Genomic DNA, 14,811 nt, shown 5'->3' with positions numbered 1-14,811 from the left:
CTTGTTACTGCCTGGAATGGTTTTGCCATGGTGGGCAAAACAAAAAGCAAAAGCAGAGGACAACCACTGGAATTTGTCCACTTAGACAAAAGGTTCCCTTTTTATGTCCCTTGATAAAAAAATATCTAATCAGCTTTTTAAAAAGGACTTCATTCAGTCAAGCTATTACATGAACTGCCTACACATGTCCAGATGGGTCTATATCAGAACACCGAAAGTTCATACTTTCGAATGTTCTTACATCGACCCCTATTCAGCGAACGCTGAAAATAGTGCAACGACAGATAACCAAATGATTTCCTAGAGAAATAATTCGGTTGTCCGTTTGTCGTTTCGCTATTTTCTGTGCTGTGGTGGAAAGTTATGGGTCGGGTTCAGGTAAGTGTGCGATTATGCATGGGTTAGGTGAGTTATTAGGGTGCGAGGGAGGTATGTGTGCAATTGTGTGGATGTGAGGGTTAGGGCAGGTTAGGTGAGTTAGGGCGCGGGTGAGTGTGCGATAGTGACGGATGTTAGGGTTTGGGTTAAGGTAAGTGGATAGTTAGTGGTGTTTGTACAGTTTAGTGTAGGGTTAGCTGTAAGATTTGATGTATGTGTGTGGATTGCTGTTTGTTTGGTGTGCTTGTGTTGTATGTTTTTTGGAACAGCAAATTGTTTCCATAGGAAAAAATTTGCGGTTCTGAATCTTCGATGTTATCATCATTCGCTGATTAGGGGTCGATGTAAGAACATTCGAAAATGTGAACTTTTGGTGTTCTGATACAGACCCGTCCAGATTATGCAGAATCCTTTTTCCCTGGTTTTTATGTTCTGGATAGAAAACTGTTGATTAAGAATTTAATTTGAAAACACTTTGGTTATGGGGAGAAAAAGAGGTCTGCTGTTCTGTAGACACTACTATCCTTGGCTCTATCCAAAACCCTGAGAAAACTTACCAATCAGAGAGCAATAAGATGCCTAAACTTGGAAATATACTTTACATTTTCATTAAAATACTCTGATTTAATGATTGTGTAGCCTTAAAGTACCTGAGGAGCTAGTTAAAATCAAGATTATCTGGGACTGAATAACAGTCTAGTTAAAACCAAGATTATCTGGGACTGAATAACAGTCAGCCATGAGATAATAATGGCCTTATGTGGTATGCAGGAACACAGCAAACCACTAAAATGTCTAATGAAAAATCTAATATGGAAACCTTAACAACTAAAACAAAATTCTCAGTTTTAGCCTCTTCTGGGAAAGATACCATACCAAAAAGACCGAACTACTAAGCAACCATATTCTGTAAAAATGGCAACTAAAACTAAACCGGACAAACCAGCAAACTTAGAAGATATTGAAATTGTGCTCCAACCAATTCATCAGGCAATACAAGACCTTACTCTACAATTTAAGTCATTTGGGGACTCCTTCTACCAACTATTAACCAGAATTGAAAAATTGGAAGCAAGAATATCAGAAAATGAACAAAAATAGACACTCTCCAACAACATGCGGACAATAGCATGAAACTAATCTAAGACATGCAGTCCAAATTTATTGATCTGGAAGCCCATTCAAGAAGAAACAACTTAATCATCCGTGGAATTCCCTAAAGTATTACACATTCCAACTTAATAGCAGCAATCAAACAAATCCTAAACATCTTAATGGATGACCCTGCAGACATGAAGCAACCCATTATAGAGAAAGCGCACAGTGCTTTAAGCAACACCCAAACAACACACAGACTGGACCAACCCATGTTAATATATTAAACTATCAGGATGTGGCTAAAATTCTTCAAACAGCAAAAAGAAGGGGGTCACTTACATTGAATGGTCATTGGACCTCTCTGGTGCAGGATCTCCCTCTCCAGATAAGACAGGCAAGACAAGACCTCTCTCCATTCTGCCATTTCCTAACAAACAGGAAAACTAAATTTCAAATGAAGTTCCCGAGCACACGAATGTTCTCTTATCGGGAAACAAAGAACTCCAAGAGGCAAAAGAAGCATTTTTCTCTCTTTTTCAAGTAATACCTACACTGGAAATAGCCTCTAAATGATTGCTGTTAGTGCGACTTGCAGGTCCGCTTCCATTTCCCTTCAGAGGGGTGTCAGGTCTGATCCGTTTTCCTTTTGAAAGACTGATGATCAGTGGTGTTTCCTCGGAATGAAAAGACCCGACTGGAGTGAATAGTTGGTCAATTTAGGAAGAACAGGAAACCTTGTAGCTTTACACTTTTATTCACAAACTTGAGCACTTTCATCCAGGTATCACGGACTTTATCAGAATAAAACCACCATCGCAAAACTTGTTTAAATATTACAAAACTTAAAAACTACAACCCCATACATTCAAAATAACCTATCACAAAACCTCACTAATTAAAAGGTCACATTGTTTAAGAGTTTCCCACCAAGTTACATTTAACTCTTGCAGTACTGATGCATAACTAAAACATATAGCAAGCTTTTAGTCTTAAGAAACTAAAAGAAACATGGTCATTAAAACCTGGGTATGTTACAGCATTATTTCGTAAAATCCACTTTAATGCCAAATATTCTAGATAATCTGATTCAGGTCCCCCCCGGGACCCAAATTACTTTGGTCAATAATACAAAATTTAAATACATGGTCTTTATTTTCACAAATATGTCTGAATAATGGATTTTTAGTGTCCATTTTTCTGAGGTCATAGAAATGTTGATGTCATTAAGAGCCCTTACAGTTTTTACTATATAGAAACAATTGCATGTCTGACATACAGCAGCATATACCACTCCTTTACAATAACAGTAGAACCTTGAAGCTACTTTCTTTTTTATACACAATGTTTACTTTTTCTCCAACAATTCATATATAATCTGGATCACTTTTAAAAAGATCCCAGTTTCTCCTTATTATACCACTAATGGAATAAAAATCTTTATTGAACGGTACAATGCATGACCTATTCTTACAATCTTTAACTTTATTGTCAGACATATTACTTAATTCAGTACTAGCCAGAAAGGTGCCGATAACTGATACATAAATACCATCACTTCTTTTTCTTTTTACTTCCCAAAGAATTTTGTCTACAAATGTCTCTGGGTAACCTCTTCTTCCTAACATACCCTTCAAGATGTCACATTGTTCAAACAACAAATTGTCAGACACTATTCTGGCTAACCGAACGTACTGGACCTTAACCAAAGCCTTATTTTGCGGTAAGGGATGGCAACTATTGAAGTGTAACAAAGTGAGTATTGTTGGTTTCCTATATAATACAGACACAAATTTCTTATTGGTCCTGTCCTTAAGGATAGTGACATCTTTTTCATAATCCATATTCATAGTAAACTTTAAGAACGTTGTACAATTATTCAAATAATCATAAAATTCCAATACTCTTGGCTCACTTCCTTTTCAAAAAATTACTATGTCATCTAAAATGCTACCATACATACTCCACAACAGGTTTGTGATACTCTGAAATGTAAATCAGATAGTAGCATGCAAGACAATTTAACTAAGGAAGAAGTAAGGTTATTAAATGAGATTATATCTAATAAAACTATAAGAATCATGAAACCGGACAAGGGTGGGGGCTAGTTGTTATGAATGAGGTCAGTTAGACAGGATGTTTACATATGATGAAGCATCAAGGAAGGAATTAAATATAGCCTATAGAAATGTTAAACTAAGTTTGGATGAGATGGTTCTCAATGGAGAGCTTACTATTCATGAGCATAAGTACCTGTTTATGGACCACCCAAGGATTCTAACTATATTTGGAATCCCAAAAATATATAAAAACATTAAAGATACCCCCCTACATCCTATAGTGGATGCAGCAGACTCTATTACTTTTACAATGGCTAAATATATTGATTTTCAACTTAAAAGACTTTCTTACTGGGTATGAATATATTTAGGGACTCCTGGGATTTTTATCAAAAATTACAAATGAGTTTTACTTGGATGAACTTATTTTAGTTACAGCTGATGTATGTGATTTATTCTCTGTAATACCACAAAAGACAGGCTTGGAAATGTTCTACGAGTTTATGTGCCGACACCCAGGTTTTTCTAAGAGTAATGCTAACACACTTCGGAGTTTAATGGAAATGGTCTTGGAAAACCATTTTCTTATTGTTGAAAATCAGATTTACAAACAAGTAAAAAGGGTAGCAATGGGGGCAGGATGTGCCCCCATCTTTGCAAACATGTAGAACAACAAATACCTGCTCGCTACCAAAGGTGAATAAAACAAAATAAAACAAGAATGAAATCAGATTTAGATTCACTACCAAGTCCTGAGTATTTGTTTCTCTCTCTAATGAATCAAACGATATAAAAAGGATAAAAAATGGACGTCCCTTCACAAACGATAAGCACTTTCAAGTAATCTTCTTCAGATTGTTAAGAATCTAGGGACTGCTATACCATATATATTCAGTATAATTAGAATAAACTATCCACAGATCTAGCAAGGATTCCATTCTGTTTATTACCATTTGACCAATAGTAGACTTTAGAAAGGGGGACATGCCTCTCACTTCATCAAATGGAAGGTCTCAATAGCAAGCACACCCTTCTTTCTTAGCCAATCCTATTCCTTCTAGCCTTTAGAATCGGTCTAAGTGGGACTATGAAATTTAGACCTGGTGGACAATCCACCTGTAAGTTAACTATACACTTCACTAAATTTCATAGTCCCACTTAGATTCTAAATAATTGCACAATGTTCTTAAAGTTTTTCTATGAATATGGATTATGAGAAAGTTAATTATCTTGATGTCACTATTCTTAAGGATAGGACCAGTTATAAATTTGTGTCTACATTATATAGGAAACCAAACACTTTGTTACACTTCAGTAGTTGCCATCTTTTACATCAAAAGAAGGCTCTGGTTAAGGGCCAGTATGTTCGGTTAGCCAGAATGGTGTTTGATAATTTATTTTTTGAACAATGTGACATCTTGAAGGGTATGTTAGGAATAAGAGGTTACCCAGAGACATTTGTAGACAAGATTCTTTGGGAAGTAAAAGGAAAAAGAAGTGATGGTATTTATGTACCAGTTATCGGCACCTTTCTGACTAGTACTAAATTAAGTAATGTGTCTGACAAAGTTAATGATTGCAGGAATAGGTCATGCATAGCAGGGGTGTAGCTAGGATTTTCAAATTTGTACTCACAGCTCTCAAACTGCTACCCCCCCCTCCCCAGCCAAGCTACGGCCATTCTCGTAATTCACGGTTCGCTCTTTTAGTGTCGATGAAGAGGCATTCGCTGTAATGCCTCTTCAGTAATATAATATAAATTCACTCAAACTCGGTTCCTTGAATTGAAAATTAACCTGAAATGTCAGTTCTTTGAAAAATGCAGCATGGTAGTTGGGGTAGAGAATTTATGCTTTTGTTTTCTGTAACTAAGGTACAGGTTTTGAGCTTGATTAAATTGCTAACCACCTGCTACCACTAACTAGGATGTTTCATTCACACACACACCCCTACCTACCTCTTAGTGCAAGAAATATGGACAAAGCCTAAAATAAACAGGGACAGATATTAAATAATGCTCTCGTGAACTTAGAAAGTTGCTAGAATAACAGGATTTGTGCTAGTATGAGAAAGATGCTAGAATAACAGGATTTCTGCTAGTATGAATTTTTCTAAAGGACATGAAGTCTGAAACTCAAATGTCTGTCATTATTTAGCAACTTCAGCCTTCAATGATTTTCTAGAAAATCACAAAATTTATGAGGAACAGACAAAAAATATGGGGCAAAAATCTAGACATTCTTCAAAATTTGGACAGTTGAGAGGTATGCTACCTACCACACACACACACACACACACACACAAACACACACCTCTCAACCTCTTACAGCAACAAACTCATAAATAAAACTCAGGCAAAGGCCCAAAAATAAGGACATTTTTTTAAATATTGCTCTTATAAACTTAGAAAGATAGTAGTAGGTCTTGCATTAGTACGAATTTTCTGAAAGGTATGAAATCTAAAACTCAAATGTCTACCATTATTTTCTAACTTCATTCTTTAACAATTTGCCACTAATTTGCCAGAAAACCACAATTTTATGAAAAACGGACCAAAAATGTGATGCACAAATATAAAATTGCCAGACAATACAGCTGGGAACCTGTCAAAGAAGGGCCACCATTTTAATATGAGCACAGTTAACTTAGAGCAGCTGACAAAATTAGAGAATCTACATGCATTTCTGAAATAAAAGTAATGTATAACTCTGATTATTACAGCTATTTATAAAAGTAAAGTAAACCCCGAGTTGTTTCTAAAGGATTTTTCTAAGCAGTTGAATTAAATGGCAGACTTGTGTTGTTGGCTAAAAAATATAATGCCTAGCAATTCACTTTCAATAACAGGCGATGACTGCTTAAAATTATAAAAGGACTCTAGACAACAGCTTGTTGAAGAGTTTTTCAGTGAAACTGATTTGTCATAACTTGCATGATATTCCTCAACAAAACACCATCTTGATGACAGCAGGAGATGAAAGCATTTCAGTTAAATCAAAATATCTACAATATAAAAGCTTTGTGTATATTAAAAAAAGTATATATGCCTTTCAGATTAGAGCTTTAAGATAGAGAAAAAAAAAATATTAAATCTGCCTGAATTACAACTGACTTTATGATAATTAAGTTCAGATTAAGCTTCCTTATGAAGGTAAGTACAAGGCAAGGTAACTCGGCTGCACCCCAAATAGACAAACTTCTGTACTGGATAAAGAAAGACTGCTCAATGTAATAGGGCCAAAATCAATTTTTTGATTTGGGATAGGGCACAGCATCTAATCCCCCCAATATAAGTTCTTGTACCGTACCCTCCCCCTGCTTAATATAATTACTTCTGACATTGCCCCTCCATTTAGAAAAGGGTACAAATATTCTAAAGTTTTTTTCATTGGCCGTATTTTCGCTAATACCACAACATGGCAATTTTGCATGCAGCTAAGTAACTTGCTCCCAATAAGCTATTTCAATGATTGTTAGGTATTACAGGAAGAGCAGTGCATCTTTAATTGTTTACTAAGAGTGAACAAAATAGCCTGCCTTTATCCTGCCCGCAGATGCTTTGCTTTTTCCTCTATTGTCAACATGCTGTGAGGCACTAACTATAACATAATGAACAGCTACTCTTTTTGCTTTCATGAATGGAGTAGACTGCTACTGTACGAATGGTCAATTTACAAAAAAAAAGAAAAGAAAAGCAGCCAGTGACAAGAAATCCTTGTTTGTAGACAACATGCTTATAGTATTGATAAAAGGGCAGAACTCACAATGGAAAAAAATCACAAAAATAAGTTAATTCAAACTTTTTTCCTTTTCTTTTCTTATCAACCTGATATTGAGCAATCTTTATTTTGGTCACAAATTATCTTTTTACATCAGGGAAATATTCTGGAGAATATGTGTTTAATGCATATAATGGAAAAAAAGAATTATTGTTGCATTGGATGGATAGCCATGAATCATCCTCCATATAGGTCATTGTGAAAGTTTTTCTTGTAGGTTTCCATCATGAAAAGTCCTGGAAGAGAGACTAGTACATGTAGGGAATACTCATACTCACACACACGCGCACACACATACACATGCATGCATACAATTACACCTTTGGGCAATTTGAGAGTCCATAGAGATGTTGCCCCAGGTGGCACATGGGGAACAAACTAGAAAACCAAATAGTGTGAAGAAGCAGCATTGCTCTCTGCACCAGATGGCCACCCAAAGCAGCTGAGTAATTGGGAAAAATAAAGCTTACAATGGTTTAAAGTTGTAATCAAGTGTGTGTCCTCTTAAATGTTCTCATCTATTTGAATATCTTCAAATATGCTAATCTGAAATACGTTTTGTAAGTGACAAATGGGTTTCAGTCCCATTAGAGTAATTTAATAAATAAAGCACTAGTTTAAGTCTACAAGTTAGCATCTAAGGATAGGCATCCATTCTAAAGAGTAAGGAGAATGGCTGAAACTTCAGGATGAGGCTGGAGTATAACAATATATCATGATCAGTAGCTTAAATTTAGGTTAAATAAAAAACATGCTACAGTAAGTTAAGGTGTTAAGCTACAGCTGTCAGTAAATTAAAAAGATACGTTTTCTTCAAACACGTGTTAATGCAATAAAATTAATGAATTTTTTTTTCAAAGGGAATATATCTTTGAGAAAGGATAGCTGTTTGCTGTGACTCTTCTCACTGGACATGCCAAAGGAATATGAGTAGCAATCAGAATGTTGGAATGGTGATATGCAAACACAGTCACACACACACACACACACACACACACACACACACACACACACACACACACACACACACACACACACACACACACACACACACACACACACACACACACACACACACCCCTACCTTCCGATAATCCATTTGTGATGTGAATGCACTTACTTCAATTGTTGATTGCCTGCCTTCCTTCCATGCCTAATCCATTTGTGAACGCCCTTGCTTCACACACACTTGCCTTCCGATAATCCATTTGTGAATGACCGATTGTTTCCCCGTGAATCCATTGCTTGCCTTCCAATTCCAAACTACACCAACTCAGTGATTGTTTCCCGCTCGCAGCCAGCCAGACATCATGTCAGCTCACTTCCGACTGGCTGCTGGTATGCTCCTTAAAGGAGCCAACACCCTTTACATAAGTACGTTTTTTTTTCTTTCAAAAAAGCTACCCCCTTCTAAAAAAAGTTGTATTGAAATCGGTACAGTGCGTATGCCTCCCGATGTCCCTGATGCATAGTACCGTTCAATAAAGATTTTTATTCCATCAGTGGTATAATAAGGAGAAACTGGGATCTTTTTAAAAGTGATCTAGATTATATACAAATTGTTGGAGAAAAAGTAAACATTGTGTATAAAAAAGAAAGTAGCTTCAAGCAGTTGCTTGAAAGGGCAAAGAATAATAGAAACCACAAAGATGGGAAAATGTTTAAGTGTGGGGCATGTGCCCAATGTTGCAACATTCTGGTATGTAAGAAAATAAATCTTGGGGGACATTTTGTGGTAAATGTCCCTGGAAGGGTTCTACTGTTATTCTAAAGGAGTGGAATATGCTGCTGTATGTCAGACGTGCAATTGTTTCTATATAGTAAAAACTGTAAGGGCTCTTAATGACATCAGCATTTCTATGACATCAGAAAAATGGACACTAAAAATGCATTATTCAGACATATTTGTGAAAATAAAGAGCATGTATTTAAATTTTGTATTATTGATCAAAGTGATTTGGGTCCCGGGGGGACCTGAATCAGATTATCTAGAATATTTGGAATTACAGCGGATTTTATGAAGTAATGCTATAACATACCCAGGTCTTAATGACCATGTTTCTTTAAGTAGTTTAAGACTAAAAGCTTGCTATATGTTTTAGTTATGCATCAGTACTGCAAGTGTTAAATGCAACTTGGTGGAAAGCTCTTAAACAATGTGACCTTTTAATTAATGAGGTTTTGTGATAGGTTATTTTGAATGCGTGGGATTGTACTTTTTAAGATTTGTAATATTTAAACAAGTTTTGAGATGGCTATTTTATTCTGATGAAGTCTGAGATATCTGGACGAATGCGCTCACGTTTGTGAATAAAAGTGTGAAGCTACGATGTTTCCTGTTCTTGTTCTTGGTTGGAATAGAGTTGTGGTTTTGTTCTCAAGTTAGGAAGATGTCAATACGTCTTCCTTTCTGTGAGACCCCCCTGCTTCATTTGGAACTTCCGGCCTTTAAACTGCTCCTATTCAGTGATGGGTGGGCAGGCATCCCTATCTACTCTTTTTTTTTTTTTTTATTGACAACATTATTAACTTGCAATGGGTGACTTCAGAGACACTACTGTAATTTTTGAGACCCTGGGACTACATATAGTATGAACGCAAAGTTAAATGTTGGATCTACATGGACTATAGCAATATTCTGGATATGTGGAACTTCATGCCCAGTACTGCAAAGTATTACATCATCCAAAATGTTCAATCTATGCATAAATGACATTAAAACTTCGCACAGTACATAGACACTGAAGTTATACTAGCTGAATTAGCTACACTTGTTTGTTGAGACTTAGAGCTGATTAAGGAGTCAAAATAAATGCCTGGAGACCTTAGTTATGTTATACAATTAATGTAAGCTAATCGGATTTCTTTGGAATAGTTATGAAATGAAGAAAACTGTACAAGAAAAGCCTACTATAACACTGTTGAGACACAGAAACAAAACTACAGTGAAAAATGATACAGTCTATCATGCTTGTTTGGTGATAACATTGTCAATTACTAAGAACAGTACTGAATCAACTTAGGTAATGGGCTCAATATATATATATATATATATATATATATATATATATATATATATATATATATATATATATTTTTTTTTTTTTTTTTTAGGACGATGTCACAGGATATAGCCATATAGTACAGCTTTATTTACCGAATCCGGTGATTGACATAATTTGCAAGAGGAATCTTGATGAGTGGATGGGAGATCGTAGGTTTACCCCGGGTATCACTTCTGTGTCACTGTTAGACAGAGGCACAGTATACTAACCTCGAAAAAGGGCATAGCAAAATAAATTTAAAATGGGTGGCGAAAGCCAAACACATTCTGGCTAGGCTTATAAATGCCCTAGGGCAGATAGCCTAGTATGAACCTAAGAACCTATTATATAATTATAGGAGGTGACCGGAATTGCTTATCAGGATCATATTGCAGACAGATCAAATGCTACTGAATCATATAATTTCAAGCTATTATTGCTTTAGCTGAACTGAAAAGTGATTTTAAATTATTTGATCCTCAATCACAGTAACAATGATAACGCAAATAAAAGGTCTGCATTTTATTCCCAATACCACAAAATGTGGTCTATAATTGATTTATTCCTAATCTCTGACTTATTTTTGAATATGAACATAAAGTGTTACACTGACACCAGATTCTTTTCTGACCACTCAAAAATGTCATTAATTATTAACTGGTCTGATAAACAGCACTTAAACTACAGAGACTATAATTGGACTCTTGATCCCAACCTCATTTTGAAACAAGATATTGTGGAAGGGATTAACTTATTTGTAGAGGAGCTATGGGAAAAGATCTACATCTCCCAAAGTCCGGTTGACATTGAGTGGGCGGCTACAAAATCTCATATAAGAGGCTTCCTCATTACTAAAGCAACATATCAGAAACTCCAGAGTAAGGAGGAAACATTAATAAAATAAAGCATTCACAAACTGGAATTGGAACTACAGATGTGCTTTAATAAAGAAACTGAGGAACAATTAACAAACCTTAAAAAAGACCTTTACTTATTTAATGCTAAAAACTTGTCATTTCATGAAAACAATAAATCTTGCCAAATATGCCAAAGGGGCACAAATCTCTTCTAGATTTCTAGCTAGACTAATTAAAAAAATCTACACCTATTACATCTGAAATAATTTACTTAGACAAGACATATTGTTCTAATACAGATATTCTTAACCTGTTTGAAAATCTATATTCACAGATATATGGAGAACAAATCTCTGCTTCAGAACAAGACAAAACCCTCTTTCCTCAGAAACTGACTTTCCCAAAATCTTATCACAACCAACAGAAAATATTGTCAGCCCCTATCTCTCAGCAGGAAATAACTATGACAATTAAGAATCTAAAACCACATAAGGCACGAGGTCCAGATGGCTTTATGGCAGAATTTTACAAAACCTTTTCCCCAATAGTCTCCAGAATACTACTACTTCTCTTTAATTATATTATTATTAACACTATTACTGATGTTCATTTTAACTCATTGAAAACTGTCTTTATTCTAAAAGAGCATGCAAATCCTAAGCAGCCTAAGAGCTACAGCTCCATTTCCTTAAATTAATCTGGATGTCAAAATTCTTACATCTATCCTAGCTAATAAACTAAAATCTATAATAGCATACATTATTTCACGAGAACAATCTGGATTTATCCTTTACAGACAAACCTGTGATAATACCCATACTCTTGAAGCACTAATGACTTTTGCACAACAAAGGAAATATTCCGTCTTTACACTTGTAGTGGATGCATATAAAACGTTTGACAGACTTAAGTTTTCTATTATCAATTCTACCCTTTTTTGCTTTTCCACCTTGCTTCATCCAACTTATTAAAACTCTCTATGATAAATCCTATACAACCCTCTACATAAATAAAAATATGTTAAACAGAATTATTATTAAAAATGGGACAAGACAGGGTTGTCCATTATCCCCGTATCTTTTTAATCTATACTTGGAACCCTTGTTCCTACTCAAACAACTTACTTATTATACTCTCCCAACACTTTTAATACTAAAGTATCCCTAACAGCCTTTGCCAATGACCTAAACCTGTACTTTACTTTGTCAAGCTCAGATATTACAAAGTTATTAAAGGCTATTGAAACTTTCTCAAACCTAATTATAAACTTGAGCTAGACAAAACCACAATATTCCCCTTAAATTCTTCCAAGCTACTATTATTGTATATCAGTCAAACCACAATTCTAATAAAACAATTTACTAAATATCTGGGGATTTCTTTCTGTCAAAATAAGAGGGAGTTTTATCAAAACATTTTAAAAAATCTGGCAAAATAGAACACAGGATTGTAGCAGATAAGATAGCTTAAAATTACCCTTCCTATCAAAAGTTGCAATTGTCAAGATGAACATGCTACCTAGATTCTTAAATATATATTCATGGCTTCTCAAGTGATAGTATATAATACATTCTTTAAAAAGTTACATTAGTTTCTGGCTAAATTTTTATGGCCCCCTAAATTTGTAAGGGTATTGTACCATAATTTAATATAGCCAAAACTAAATGGGGGACTTAATCTACCAGACTTTAGATTATATTTTGACATCATTAATAGCAGTATAATAATAAAGATTACTGAACGTGACCTGACAAGCAACATATGGTCACCTCTTTGGGTAAACTTGTATTATAAATATATTACGTCACTCAACTTTAACCCCAAAGCACTTCCTTTTCTCCATAAAAGAAACCTGATAACTTAAGATAATCACCCCAATAAAATTCTTTATAATATACTTACAAAAACGTTTTACATCCTTACATCTATCTGCAGCTATGGAAACTCTACAACCCTTGCATCTCAACCTGAATCTGAAACTTAACAACTCAATGCTAAATTCAAACAACTTCCCATTATTAAAAAATAAAATTCTTGATTTTCTTCCCTTTCGCAATTCTACCACAACAGAAATAAGAGACAAACTTAAATTACCCAAAAGCTATACTATTTTTAAGACAGATTAAGTAATCATGCTTTGGATATTTATCCAATAATAGCTTAACAGACAGTGATAGAGAGACCTGCAATTCTCTTTGGAAACTAATGCTGTTAATGATTTCAAATACCTATAATTTTATAACTGCTATCAAATATCAAAACAATACTCTGTTTTCAAATTATTGGCTTAAAATAAACCCTGCCATTTCTAAACACCAAATAAAACAGTCTATAAAATGATTCTCTAAAATAATCCCCTTGACAAAACTGATGTATGTACAACTTATGATTTAGTAATGCATACTTCACTGCCATACTTCTGCACAAATTTATTCCTTCCATGCAACCCTTCTGTCTTTATTGTGAATCCCAAAAAGCTGACCTACTGCATTTATTTTGGAATTACAAATGTGTTTATAAGCTATGGAACTCATAGTCCAGCTCCAAAAAACGGGATATGAAAAATCTACCCTGTCATGGGAGTTTGCAATACTAAACATTTGTCCCCCAGGCTTATTGTCAATACAAACCCGTATCTTGATTTCCCTCTTTCTATTAATTAAACTTTTCATTGCATCCAAATGGATGGATAGATCAGCAATCACATGGGGGGGGGTCCAAACAAATGGCAACTAAACACTTGTTAGCTCATAAAATTGTGATTTTTAATTGAAAAAGGCAGTCTTATTTTATTGAATATTGGGAAGCACTATTTGACCATATTTTAACATAGATACTAAATCCATAGTATCTCTACATCCCTTTTTTGACAAATATTCTTTTGTTTTTTGACCACTGAGTCAACTCTTAAAGGTTTATTGCACTATTTCAAAATACAGCAATAATTTAATATAGAGATTCTCCCTACCTCTTTCCTGTTAAACCCGGTTTTACCCTCCTTCTCCTTGCTTTACATTTTAGACATGTACTTATATGCACGATTACCTGGCTTATTCAGATGAATGACACTGTTATAAATAAGTGTAATATTATTTTACTTTGTTTCTTGGTTTATTCCTGTATTACTTACTTGTTCATTTTACTATTGTTCGTCACTGGTAATGTTATATTTAAGTGCAAAACTAAATAAAGATTTTGGAGAAGAAAAAAAAAACACTTTGGTTATATACAAGGAGTTTACTCTTAATGTTACTATCACTGTGGAATATGATGTAAAGTTCATTCACAATGAGAGCTTGCAACTTAGATGCTCTTTTTGCAGATGTCAGAGTAACGAGTACAGTTTTCCAAGTCAACAACCTTAAATTAGCCCATTCAGCTGGTTCAAAATGCAAGTCAATTTTTCCAGCACAAAGTTCAGATGCCAAGGAGGAGCAACCTATTCACGAGGAGGTCTCGGGTATTAAACTCCTTTCAGAAATTGTTTTACCACAAACAGAGAAGAGGAGGATCCATGGGAAGACATATTGAAATGGCTACAGGATGAACCTTTACAGAGTAATGAAAGGCAAAGGAAAGTAACTCACAAATATTTGAG

The 14,811-nt window shown here is 34.9% G+C and overlaps 1 protein-coding gene across 1 annotated transcript in view; it reads right to left on the bottom strand.

The window, feature by feature from the left end:
* The window catches only part of LOC122793438 (RNA exonuclease 1 homolog), a 1,054,392-nt gene that overhangs the window by 193,854 nt on the left and 845,727 nt on the right, over window positions 1–14,811 (bottom strand). The gene's annotated exons all lie outside the window — the stretch shown is intronic.

Source organism: Protopterus annectens, chromosome 2.part0, assembly GCF_019279795.1.
Source record: "Protopterus annectens isolate FY-2018-M chromosome 2.part0, PAN1.0, whole genome shotgun sequence".
NCBI classification, from domain to species: Eukaryota; Metazoa; Chordata; order Ceratodontiformes; family Protopteridae; genus Protopterus; species Protopterus annectens.
The sequence above is the reverse complement of the archived record's forward strand: the minus strand, read 5'-3'. Positions and strand labels throughout refer to the sequence as shown.